The following is a 12,975-nucleotide window of genomic DNA, read 5'->3' on the forward strand; positions in this document are numbered from 1 at the left end:
AAATTTGCTCATTAATCAGGTACTACTTTATTGCAGTCATTCGGGTAGTTTCTGCTCCACAATTTTTTCACCAATTAATTCGTGATTAAATTGTGATAAAAAGTAGTGCTAATACCTACTATTTATCGTGCACGAGATGGAGAAAGGACAAAAGACCTTGAAAAAAATCGGTGCAGAGGATAAGTAAGAAAAAAGCTAAACAAAAATGTGTTCGATCTACATTTTATGTTCCTTCATAAATTTCTAGGATTTCGTGGTCAAATAAGATGGTGGCCGAATTAATTGAGGCTGTGCATCAAGAAACCGTCATTTGGGACTACTACTAGCAGGAATACAAAAATAGAGGCAGCCGATCTGATAGTTTTCAGGTCGTTTGCGACAAATTGAGTCAAGAATCGCTGGAACTCACACCTCAGTCGTGATTTGGGTGATATTGGCTCCCTCATTTTCGTAGTCTTCTTTTGAAAATAAAGCCCTACGATTTGAAGCAGATCTTTAAATTCATCCGAAGTTATCCTGAGAAAATTATTATGTCCAAAAAAATCGCCCCAGAGAATTTCAACGACACTATGTGAAGGTCGCGTTAGGAGCCAATCTCTCGCCCACAACCTCCTTCTTCTCGCTTAGTGGGTCCTTTTGCACGACATAAAAGTAGTGTACAGGAGGAAAACTTCCCCTTGTTCACTAAAATCGCATATTTTCGCTCAAACGACAGAAATGCTTCAAAAACAAAAACACTCATCTGACAACCCGTGTGCCATCGCGACATTGAGCAATTCTAGCAATGTGTCCTGGCTAAATCAGCGATATCAAGTGGTTCTAGAAGTTTTAATGAGCAATTTTCCACTTTAACTTTAATGTGAAATTTTCTAGTGCTATAACTCCGTAAGGCCTAAGTGTGTCTAAAGGTGTCTACACATTGGAGCTGATTTCATCAAGAATTATTTCAAGAATTTTTTAAAGAAAAATTCATATTTTTGAAGGAATTTTTGAAGAAAAATGCCTCCACATTGGGTTTTTTATTTTCCATCAAAAATTTTTTTGACAGATTGCCATCATTTCCAAGTCTCTACCTCTTCTGACTGTTTTTCACGAAAATTTGTTGTTTCACTACTGGAAAAAGTGAGAAAAGCGTTTAGTGAAGTTCCTTGGGATAGTATTTAGTGAATTTGTGAAGAAAATCTTCTAAATATGCAAGGGAATAGTGTTTTTCTTGAGATGTCGTTCCTGGTGGAATCCAACCCAGCCTTTGAAGGAACATTTCCTGTGATTTTCCTCCAGAAATTGCCGGAAGTTAATCCATCTGTGTATTCTTGAGGTGTTCCACAGTACAGTGGCCTCGTACTCCATGGATTGCAAGATGGATGGAAAGGAGAAAATTTACGGGCACTTTGGAATCTCTGCCTTGGTTACCAATCAAAACAAGAGCTAACCAGAGCCACCGAGGAGATCTCAATGCAAACGAGAGCTGTCCGGAGCTACCAGAAGCCATCACTTGAACCCCCAGAAGAACATCAGAATGATCTTTTATATCATTCACTTTCTCAACCACTAGGAATTCTGTGGGATTGCTTCCTTTCGAGAACATCAGAACTGGATAGCCACATGCCTTCAATTCCTCATGTCAATGGAACATGGAACCCAGTAAATAAATCAGTAGTGGAATTATTTTGGAACATCCATGGAATTTTCACAGGAATATTCTTCTATTATATTAATTTAAAAAAAACTACATTTTTTACATAATAGAGATCCTTTATGTATTTTTTTTTATTTATTAAGGGGTCCATCTGGAAGATGATTGCCCCGCCTTTATGTAATTTCTAATGATTATTTATTAAAAATTCCTACTTTTAATAACATAATGCAATGTAAAGGACTTTTAATTTAGAAGATTACGTGGATTTTTAAATATTTAGGTTTGCTTATTTTTAGTAGTAGAAAATATATCTGATGTGGGGATGTTATAATATAATACAAGCGGTTTAAAATAAATGAACTAAAAAAATCTAGTATAATATCGACCACTCAGAATATAATCCGACTATCTCGATTTTTTGCAAAATTCGTTTTTTTCGCTTTTCGGATACTCCGTGAAACCCTCTACCTTCCCTGTGAATATTATACCTGAATATAAATTATTTCCAAATTTATAGCGCTTTTTCTAAAAAAGCAAAATCTCACTCATTTTTCAATTCAGTCAGGATAAGAGCCGCATAATTCGACCGTGTGACGTCATCATTTTGCATGTCAAAAGTATTCCGGCTGATTTCACGATAATAGATAAGCTATTATTTGGCTGCAAATATGTATAGTTTTCAATTTGGTAATATCTAGTTAATAACCAGTATTGTTAATAATAATTAATAACTCTTCTATAAAATTAAAAAAATGGATCAAAAACTAAAAATTGGATATTGAATACGAAATAGGCGTAAAGTGCTAGTATTTTTTATATGGAGTTTGACAGCTGTAATGGACATTTGAATGGCTTATATTTTATAAAGATCAAAGAAAATTTCACGATTTAATCCAGAATATAAATTTTGCGAATATTGCAATTATTTATGAAATATTACTGATATCTTGATAGTTTTTTGAGGTTCTCTAGTATTGCAAGTGTTGCAAAACCTGGATAAAAGCAATAAAATGCTAATTTATTATGCATCAAACTTCTCTTTGGCGCGAGAGCTCATAACCTATTAACTTTTAAGAGGTTTTGTTGCTTGATAATTGGTTAGAAATAATAATAAGAAATATGTGAAAAAGTGAAAATAATAAAAACTAAATAATATAAGACCTATAGGGGGTGTGGTTACCCGTCCTACTTCACTGAAACACTACCTCTTGTTTCGATAATTATATCTTTTTATTAATCAATTTTCACATGAAAGTTTTCTACATTTTCTTTCGGATAATTAGGCGTCATTCCACACTTCACTTCTTCTTCTTCTTCTTCCCCTTCCAGTTCCCCATCCTAGACACACACCAACTGATTGACATTTTCCCATCACTACAGTTCCCACAGGGTAAATTCTGTAATTGCCGTGGAATTTTCACGCTTGCGTTTGATACCTGTCAATGCCAATCGACATATCACATTTGTTCGATTCGAAAATTGAATGAATTGATTTTTTCACACTTTAAAACCCAAATTGACATTTTACTTTAATTTTAAGTGATAACACTAATGTATAGAGAATTTAATGACCTTTCGTTTAGTAGAAAAAAATAGTTGATAACTTTTTTATTATGTTAAAAATTGAAAAAAAACTAAAAAATGGGCGTAAAATACCAAATTGGCGTAAAATGCTACCTTTTTATACGTAGTTGGCATGCGAAATGGACATTTGAATGGCTTATACTATATAACCTAAAAAATGTTAATATTTTTGAGTTTTGTCACGATTCGAAAAAATCGTAAAAAATACGTGAAAATAATAAAATAATTATTAAAAATGAAATAATATAAGACCAAGAATTGATGTAGAATGGTAATGTAAAAAAGGTGAAAATTCACTTTTCGCTTTGTTTTACTTTTTCTTTCCTTTTTAAACTATATATGAGAATTTTCAAATTTTACAGGATAATATATAGATATAAGTTCTAAGATTCTTTCCAAATTGTTAGGAAAAAGGAAATTAAATATGTAAACAAATGCAGTAGAGTCTCGCTATAAACCATCGCTCTATAGTCCACAATTTATCGACCGTTGATTTCAAAACACTGATTTTAAGTTAGGTTATGCTTTTTAGTACGCGACAAGCATAATTACAGTAGAGTCTCTCAAATCTGAATCTCTCAAATTCGAACGCCGGTTGGATTTAAAACGTCAATTGTAGGGTTATGTTAAAAAATTCGTATTGTGGATGATTAAAAATCATATCTCTGTGCTGTTTTCTGAATATTTATACACATTATGTGCGAATAAAATGAAAAGGAAGTATGTTACCAACTAACACTTGTGAGAAATTACGGGAATTTGATTCAAAGTGCTATTTAATCTCACATAAATTCAGTTAGTTTTAAAAATATCGTTCGAATTTGAGAGGTGGGAAATGTAAAAAATACCCCCCAATCGTTCCAATTTGAGAGACTCTACTGTATTTTAATATTTTTTGGCAAACTTTATTGAGTAGTTGTGATAATTGTGATCCACAATGAAGAAAGTAAGGACAAGTACCACAATCGCAAAGAAAGTGGAAGCCGTTGAGCAATTTAAATACTAAAAGTCGTTGATAATTTTAAAAAATTACATGGACTATAGTGCGACTCAAGTGTCAAATCTGAAACCAAATATGGACTATAGCGAGACTCTACTGTAGTATAAGGAAATTCAACAGAAGTTGCCTTTTTGCTACGAAAATCTGTAAAAATTCACTTTGGCATTTGTTGTCAATTTTCACAAAATTTATATAAAAATGATTAGAAAAATGGAAAAATATTTATTAAAAAAATAATTTATGAGTCCTAGAACTGCTGTGAAGTTTTACGAAACGAAAAATATTGAAAAATTGCTTTTTTATGGAGAATAACTGCTCTAGCATTTTATGCCAGTTTGGTGTTTTACGTGATTTTTTGGCTCGGGTTTTAAAGTGTTAAAATGTCTTGAAAAAATTACTTAGAACAATTAATATACATAGATAGTGATGCGTATGGGAATGATATCGAAACAATTTTGACAAGTGATGCGTGACCAGCCGGGTCGCTTGGCAGCGTGGGAAACTCGAGTTGTTCGGGTCTTATCCTGAGCTTTTGATATGACAGCTCAGGAAAAATATGTTACAACTCGGAAAATATTGTAATAGTTATTAAAATACACATTATTTTGTGAAAGTTTTATGGAATTAAGATAGCTATTATCGAATCCTTCCGTTTGATGTACAATATTAGGAAAGTGAAGTTAAATTAATTGATTTATTAGCAAATGCAAATCTCAGCTTTAAATCGCTCTCCTGTAAAGTTGGCCATTCACGAATTAGTCAGGTCTTATTCTGGGTGGTCGATATGTTAAGAGCAGTTTCCCAAAAATTAAATAAAATTTATTTCAATTTTAATTTCGCATTAAAATTCAAATAAGAGACAGCCTTTGAAATTTATTGTCTTTTTTGATCAGTAAAAAGTTTCATTCAAGTTTTTAACGCTTGTGGAAAGGATTTTATCAATATCAGGAGGATTTTTTTATGAGATCTTAAGAGTATTTTCCAAAAATTACACTTTAAGACTCCCAAAAATCTAGTTTTTAATCTAGTCCTTTACATTTCATTATGTTATTAAAAGTAGGAATTTTTAATAAATAATCATTAGAAATTACATAAAGGCGGGGCAAACATCTTCCAGATGGACCCCTTAATAAATAAAAAAAAATACATAAAGGATCTCTATTATGTAAAAAATGTAGTTTTTTTTAAATTAATATAATAGAAGAATATTCCTGTGAAAATTCCATGGATGTTCCAAAATAATTCCACTACTGATTTATTTACTGGGTTCCATGTTCCATTGACATGAGGAATTGAAGGCATGTGGCTATCCAGTTCTGATGTTCTCGAAAGGAAGCAATCCCACAGAATTCCTAGTGGTTGAGAAAGTGAATGATATAAAAGATCATTCTGATGTTCTTCTGGGGGTTCAAGTGATGGCTTCTGGTAGCTCCGGACAGCTCTCGTTTGCATTGAGATCTCCTCGGTGGCTCTGGTTAGCTCTTGTTTTGATTGGTAACCAAGGCAGAGATTCCAAAGTGCCCGTAAATTTTCTCCTTTCCATCCATCTTGCAATCCATGGAGTACGAGGCCACTGTACTGTGGAACACCTCAAGAATACACAGATGGATTAACTTCCGGCAATTTCTGGAGGAAAATCACAGGAAATGTTCCTTCAAAGGCTGGGTTGGATTCCACCAGGAACGACATCTCAAGAAAAACACTATTCCCTTGCATATTTAGAAGATATTCTTCACAAATTCACTAAATACTATCCCAAGGAACTTCACCAAACGCTTTTCTCACTTTTTCCAGCAGAAAATAACAAATTTTCGTGAAAAACAATCTTGAATCGTGATGGTTTCCTTCAAGAATTCTGTCAAGAATGACTTTGATGAATTTTATTCCAATGTGTAGCCGATAATTTCTTTCAAAAATTCTTGATGGAAATTTCCTTCAATTGGATATGATTTTTGAAGAAATTTGTCTACACATTAGACAAATTTTCTTCAAGAATCCATCTTTTTGTCAAAAATTCTCACCAATGTGTAGGCAATTTTCTTGAAGAACACTTCTTGAAGCTCATTTTTGATAGAAATTTCTTATAATGTGTAGACACCTTTGGCATAAGTCAGGGTATAAAGTTCTCCACGGGATTCTGGGCCCATTCTATAATTATTATTCCTACTAAGAATTGAAAAAGTTGTGTATAATTGAATTTTAGAATGGTCAATAAGGATACAAGCAATCTCAAGTGATTAAAACTAAAAAAAACAATATTTGATTTTTCTCCATTTTTATGAAGTGCAATTGATTTGTCAATTGCGAATCCAAGAAGCAGATTTTCAGCTTGGCATATACATTGAGAACTCTTTTCTTGACATTTGACTGAAGACAAACTTTTCACATACAATAGAAAATCATAGAATAACGTCTGGGTGCCAATTTCTCCATTGGTGCATATATTTTTTTTTACATCTACTCTCGTCTGATCCTTCATTCAGTCTCCTTTGCTGAGCATATGGAGGAAATTTGAAGATATGTTAAATGCCTCAACTTTTCCATGAGATTTCCGCCAGCAGGAAACTTCCCCATTGAAAATGGGGATATACACTGAAAAAAAATATTACCAGTACCGACATAAATTTTGTCAGTACTGGTAATATGAATAACGCTTTTAGTCCTTGTACAACATATTTGCTTTTTAGTCAAAATTATACTGACAAAGCAAAAAGTTATACCAGCACGGGAAAATATAAATAGACATCTTTTGTTTTCCTTGGTAAAATATTTTACTGAAATAAACAAAATGTTTTACTAATCCCGACAATCCTTACCAATCATACTACACAATAAAAAACAATATATAATTTAAAATAAAAAATATATATTTCAATAATTATGTAAAAATCATCTTGAAAGTCACTTATGAAGTTCTGGAATCCTTGGAAACTTGTGGAATTTTCCAACCGCTCTCACCGCTCTTCACAAGACATTGACCAATGACTCTTGACAGAAACCTCCGGATGCAATTGAGTATTGTTGCACAATCACGAGCCTTACTGTAATTGCCGTACCATCGACGGAAGAAGAATTTTTCTTAGATATATTCCTCATCTGCAAAGAGAAAAGATATGAAAAATTAAAAATGTTGCCTATTACACGAAAAACGAAAATTTTAGGTTAGATATGAAATTTCTAGGAACATTGTTTCTTTCGATTGCTTGACCATTAACGTCATTGGACTCACTTCTAGACACAGCAAAGAATCAATTACTTACCATTTAAGGTTGTGAAAAAGTCCGGGACACCCCAGTTTTCCAAAAAAATTGTCACAAATAACATTTTATACAACACTCTCTTAAGCAAAAATTAGAACTGACGCTTCTGCACGGCGCGGGCTGTCACATTGTGCACAGCATACGAAAGAGACGACTAGAGAAAGTGACAACTATATGTGGATTCCTACTGCATTCAGTAAACTATATAACTGGAACTGGAATATATTGATTTTTATTTCTCAGAGAGTAAAATATATTACCAGTGAAAACATTTGATCATTCACTGGTATTTTATTTTACCAAGGGCGAAGAAAAAACTTTTACGGCGTTGGTAAATTTTTTGTACTGGAGCAAATTTTCGAGAATTTGTCACCTTCAGTAAAACATGAGCAATATTCAGTCTTTTGTATGTCTGATAAGGGAATATTTTCCACTAATGTATGGGAATTTTTACCTGGTATAATAACATTACCAGAATGGGTGCCCATATTTTTTTCAGTGTAAAGTTGAAAGGGAGAGAAGTTTCTCTGGGAACAACATTTTGAGAGTTCTCTATTCAATTTCCTGTATCCCCAAGTCACTCATCGAGGCAGAGGAGTTTTAGCGAAATTTGACACTCGAAAATGCACTCATTTTCAGCAAAAACCACTAAAGTAGCACAATTTTAGCCTCAATCCCCAAAGTTTTTATAATGTGGTATGATGATCTCTTAAGAAAAAAGATACACATTGAGTTTTATAGGACCAACCCCCTTACCCAGGCCATGAGACAATGATGTTGGTGGAGAATATTGATTTGCTCTTTGGTGTACAACCACCACCCCCCTATGAATTTGTCCCTGGAGGCAACGTGAACTGGGGGAGAATGAGTGCTAAACCATGGCACATAACCGCAAACAGACGCCATCCACTGCTATACGATGTACACACAACAGGACAACATGGGCGACGAGGGGTGCTCCGTGAGTGGAGAAACTTGCGAATTTAGTAGATGTGTCATCCGGCCACTGGGAGTCGGGGTGACCAAGAACCACCCTGCTTTTGATTAAACATGTTGGTGACATCAATTGTACACGGCCGACGACGATGTTGGACACCTATAAGTACATATAGTAGCAGGGATTGGGAAATGGGTTCATTGTTGAAGATTCGGGTATACCCAGGGGTTTTCAGCTTCTTCAAAATATCCGTTATAAATATTTTCCATGTGACAATTAGGCTTCTAATCACACCTATTTTTATTTACGTGCAGATAATCGTTAGTCAGAGCAAGTGCCACTCAAATCACGCAATCTTCTCCGGAGCGGAGATACGTAAAAGTAATCGACACAGGATCGATCTGGAAACCTTTCGTATTCTAGGCGAGTGGTCTACCAACTGGATACAAGCTCTGTTTTCCTTCAGTGATATTTTGATGATCTGCTCATGGGTTCAACTGTTTATCCAGATACCCATTCCCAAATGACTTGCACCTTGTTAGGTTGTGAGTTATAAACAAGTCGGGTTATCTGCTTTGCCTCCAGACTTATGTGCTGGACAAAATCCGGGAACCGTCGGGAAGAGACAATCACTCAGGGAAACACATCAAGTATATCCAGAGCCAAGAGCCTGGCAAGTTGGCCTTTTTATATGGAGCTATTTGAAGCCAATTCCTAAATTGATCTTGGACTCAGTTCACGGTGCTCCGAGAAAAAAAAATTAAACAAAAATTTAGTATATTTATCCCTTCATACGGAATGGTATCTTATAACACGGAAAAACTTCTCACTTTTTAAATATTTAGCATAACGGTAGCGAGTGCAAAAAAAATCCCATAGAAATTTAAATTGAAGTATGAGAAAGTGACTTCAAATTTCAGGCAACTTGCCAAGGGGTTGTCCAGAGCTTTCGGCTCGCTCTCCAAGCCTTCAACAGTGATCCAGTCTTGCAATCTTTCTCTGAGACTCTTTCAGGGTTTTGGTCCGGATTATAACATGGCATAAGAGGGAACGGGGGCAATATTCTTACACTGTCTTTTACAATTTTCGTATTACTTGGCACAATTTCAGATCTTCTTCGTCTCGGGTTTTGCTGATATTTCTCTAAATAATCGAAATAGAGATCAGATTACATTCCCGTCAATTTCCGACTAAGCCGTTTCTCAGCTTAAGCTTTAAGTCTGTCTAGGGCAGTAGTGCCACTTCTATCTCGTGCTAGCGTTGATTTTCGAATGATACCCGGAATCCCTCATCTTGGTTGATTTTTAACAAAACTGTCTTCTCTACTATCCTATACTCTACTTCTACCTCTACGCCGTGAGTTCTGCACTCCATTCCAAATTTTTGGATTAGACACTGACAGAATACGAGACCTCATCTTGGTGGTCTGAACTATATTTCTCAGAGTTCGGCGGATGAGGATTTCTGGCGCTGCTTAGGTCGTCACAATAGGGTGATGTACGAAAGACCGAGCACTTTATTTGTCAACGAAGAGCCTCAAAGTCATTCAGATATGGTTACTAATTTAATATAAGCTGTCTACCGGCCGTAAAGTGAAAGCCAAAAATTTTTCCTTGTACATTACGGAAAAGACAATATACAAGTAGTGCCAACCCCACCTTGTAGGGTAGTGAGTTCGAGTTATAAAATAATATTCGAATTTTGAAAAAAATTAGGAAACAATAATGTTTGATCGTAATACTTTTTGCATTAGTTTGGCTGTTTGACGAAATATGAGAATCAATAAATGTATCAAAATTATTAATTGAAGTGACAATACCTTGTGATCATTGGAAATAGTCTTTTTTTAATTTGGTCATGTTAAAATTTAAGTGTTTCAGAACCAAATGAAGTATTTAAAGTACGAAAAATCAATTTTAGAAATATTTAATAAAAAATTAGTAGTTTTGCAGCATCATATTTTTGAACATTTGTTGAGAAACTGTTGTGCTGATACATTTTCGCAAGTTTGTCATTAAGAGTTATTTTCGTTGTTTCACCCCTTGAAGTGCAACATGACCATTGACCAAAGTGAAAAGCTACTTTACTAAAGAGATTCCGGGAATAGACACTGTATCATGATATCGATATGTACATACATTCCTTATAAAATACGCACTAAAAGCGACGCAGAGAATAATGCGGAATAACAATTGGTTATTATCATGACCTGTGATCTGGGAGATGCGAACTATTCCAGTATTTACCCCCTCATTCTCCCAAAAACCTCAAATTGCAACATTGTCCAAGGACTAGAGTGTCACAATTTGAATATCTTTCACCCAATAAAGCACATTAAAATTCCACACTGGAATTTGTGTGAGATTTTAATTAATGCTTTAAAGGTGGATTTTGTCCAAATGATAGTTGGCTTTTTTGCTACTTGCCTCACTCCTCATCCACATTGAAATTGTTTAATATAAATCACACTAAAATTCTGGCAAACATTCAAAATTTCCAGCAATTAGTATAAAATGCACGCAAATTGCGTCCACACTGAATGAATTATAACTTCCCAATTTTTTTTCCATTCCACCGGCTACCCAGGAAAAGTTTCAATTTTCCACCATGGGGGCCGGGGAAGTGATTAAGCGGAAAGGACAATTTTAATGAATACTACATAGTTCTCGCTCACTGAAAAAAATTGCAATAATGGGCGAGGCTGCGAGGTATAGTAGCTTTTCTGACTACGGCTATGAGTGAAAATTATTTTCCTGATTGTGAATTTTTATTTTTTCCTCTTCTTCAACATATAAGCTTTAATATGCAAAATAAAATTTATTTATTTATTTTTCTGTACTGAGGTTTTTTGACATTGTTTTGCATTATTGAGATTATTCAATTTACAAATTTTTTATTCGAGAAATACTTCCATATCAGACTGGAAAATTTCATCGGTTTTTATACTTCGTACACACTTTGGCTTCGAACACTTTAGGATTTCCCTATAGGGGAGACCGGGGTACCTATAGCCAGGGGTAAAAGTAGACAGTGGATTTTTCTCGTTTTTCTTAAAATGTACATCGAGCAAAGTATTTTGTAATGAAAGTAGGAACACAACCCCATATTCCCAGAAATATTTATAACTCTGATCCTGTTATCCTACAATTTAGAAGCATTTTTATAAAATGGGTATAAAATTGTAGTTTTGATGTTACAGTTTTTGGACCAGCATTTGGTTTTCTGAGTTTCTAGTCAAGATTTCATAGTTTTACCTCGTTTCTGGTTTAATAAACCTAATTAAAAAATATTTTTCACTTGGATAATAATTATCCACTTTTTTATATAAGATGAGAAACACTGAAACAGCCCTCGGGGCAGTTGTAGTCACTCTTCCGTGGCGGGCTAAAACTATCAATGATTTTTCACTAATAGATGGATAATTGTTAGATGAAAAAGTACTATTGATATTCCAAGCAATATTGCCATTTGTATGAGCAACTTGAGAAATAGATTTTTTCAGAATGTTTGCATTAATTTTGCCTCAATTACAAAAATGTCATAAAAAAGTTGGCTAAAGCCCTTTTCTTTAGGTTTAAGTAACATATTTAGCATCAGTGGATTTCAGTGTATCAAGTGAAACAATATTTGGTATCTCCAGTTTAAAATTTCATCTGGGAAATTAGTGGCAATTAGTACCCCAAAAGTGGCTATTTCTACCCAGGCAGGGGTAAGTGTAGCCAATGTGCAGTACTTTTTTCAATATCCTCTCAAGAAAAAGCCAAGGATTTTAGAGCTTTGAACTACACTGTTTCATATAGCCAATATCCTAATGCTACTTATGAAACATAAAAATATTAGACAAAACTTATCATTTTTTCACAAGCCACTCGCGAAAAAAAAGCTTCATTTGCTGGCTAATTCTACCCCTGTCTCCCCTACTATTTTAATGGAATCTGACCTATTTTCTTCAGGAAATGTGGGACTTTGTACTAACTATTAAAATATGCCATAGATAGGTTAGGTTCATTAAAGGAATATGGCAAAAATATGATGTATTCGAAGCCAGAGTATATGCGTAGACTGAAAGCCTTCCCCTATTTATAATACATAAGATACTTATATAGCAGTAAGGTAAAGTACCCTCTAGTCGGCCGGTTACTCAACTCGGCCAGTTGAATTATTTAACCAATTTTTTAACGTTTTATAATCAATTTCTATGAAATTTTCACTGATTTACGTTATATATAATATAATACACCTTATAATGTTAAATCGGTAAGACCATATTATAACAAATCTAAGTAAATTGAATAAATAGTCGCACTGGCCGAGTTGAGAAACCGGCCGACTACAGGGTATTTTACTAGATAAATATAGTTTGATTTTAAACTTTTTGGGGTCTTTACAAATGTTGGAATTCTACTAAATCGTATTTTTGCTCGATCTGTAAGTCAGTCAAGAGCATAGAATCTCAAACCGCTGTACGGTTTCTTACAGATCGCTACAGATTTTCATTTGGATCCATATTCACCTTTCCTTCTGACATATAACGTAGGTCTGCGTATGGCTTTAG

General features: G+C 34.3%; 1 protein-coding gene across 1 annotated transcript in view; it reads left to right on the plus strand.

Annotated features, from left to right (window-relative positions):
* The window catches only part of LOC129802524 (semaphorin-2A), a 610,443-nt gene that overhangs the window by 84,558 nt on the left and 512,910 nt on the right, over positions 1 to 12,975 (plus strand). The gene's annotated exons all lie outside the window — the stretch shown is intronic.

Source organism: Phlebotomus papatasi, chromosome 2 (assembly GCF_024763615.1).
Source record: "Phlebotomus papatasi isolate M1 chromosome 2, Ppap_2.1, whole genome shotgun sequence".
Taxonomy (NCBI): Eukaryota; Metazoa; Arthropoda; class Insecta; order Diptera; family Psychodidae; genus Phlebotomus; species Phlebotomus papatasi.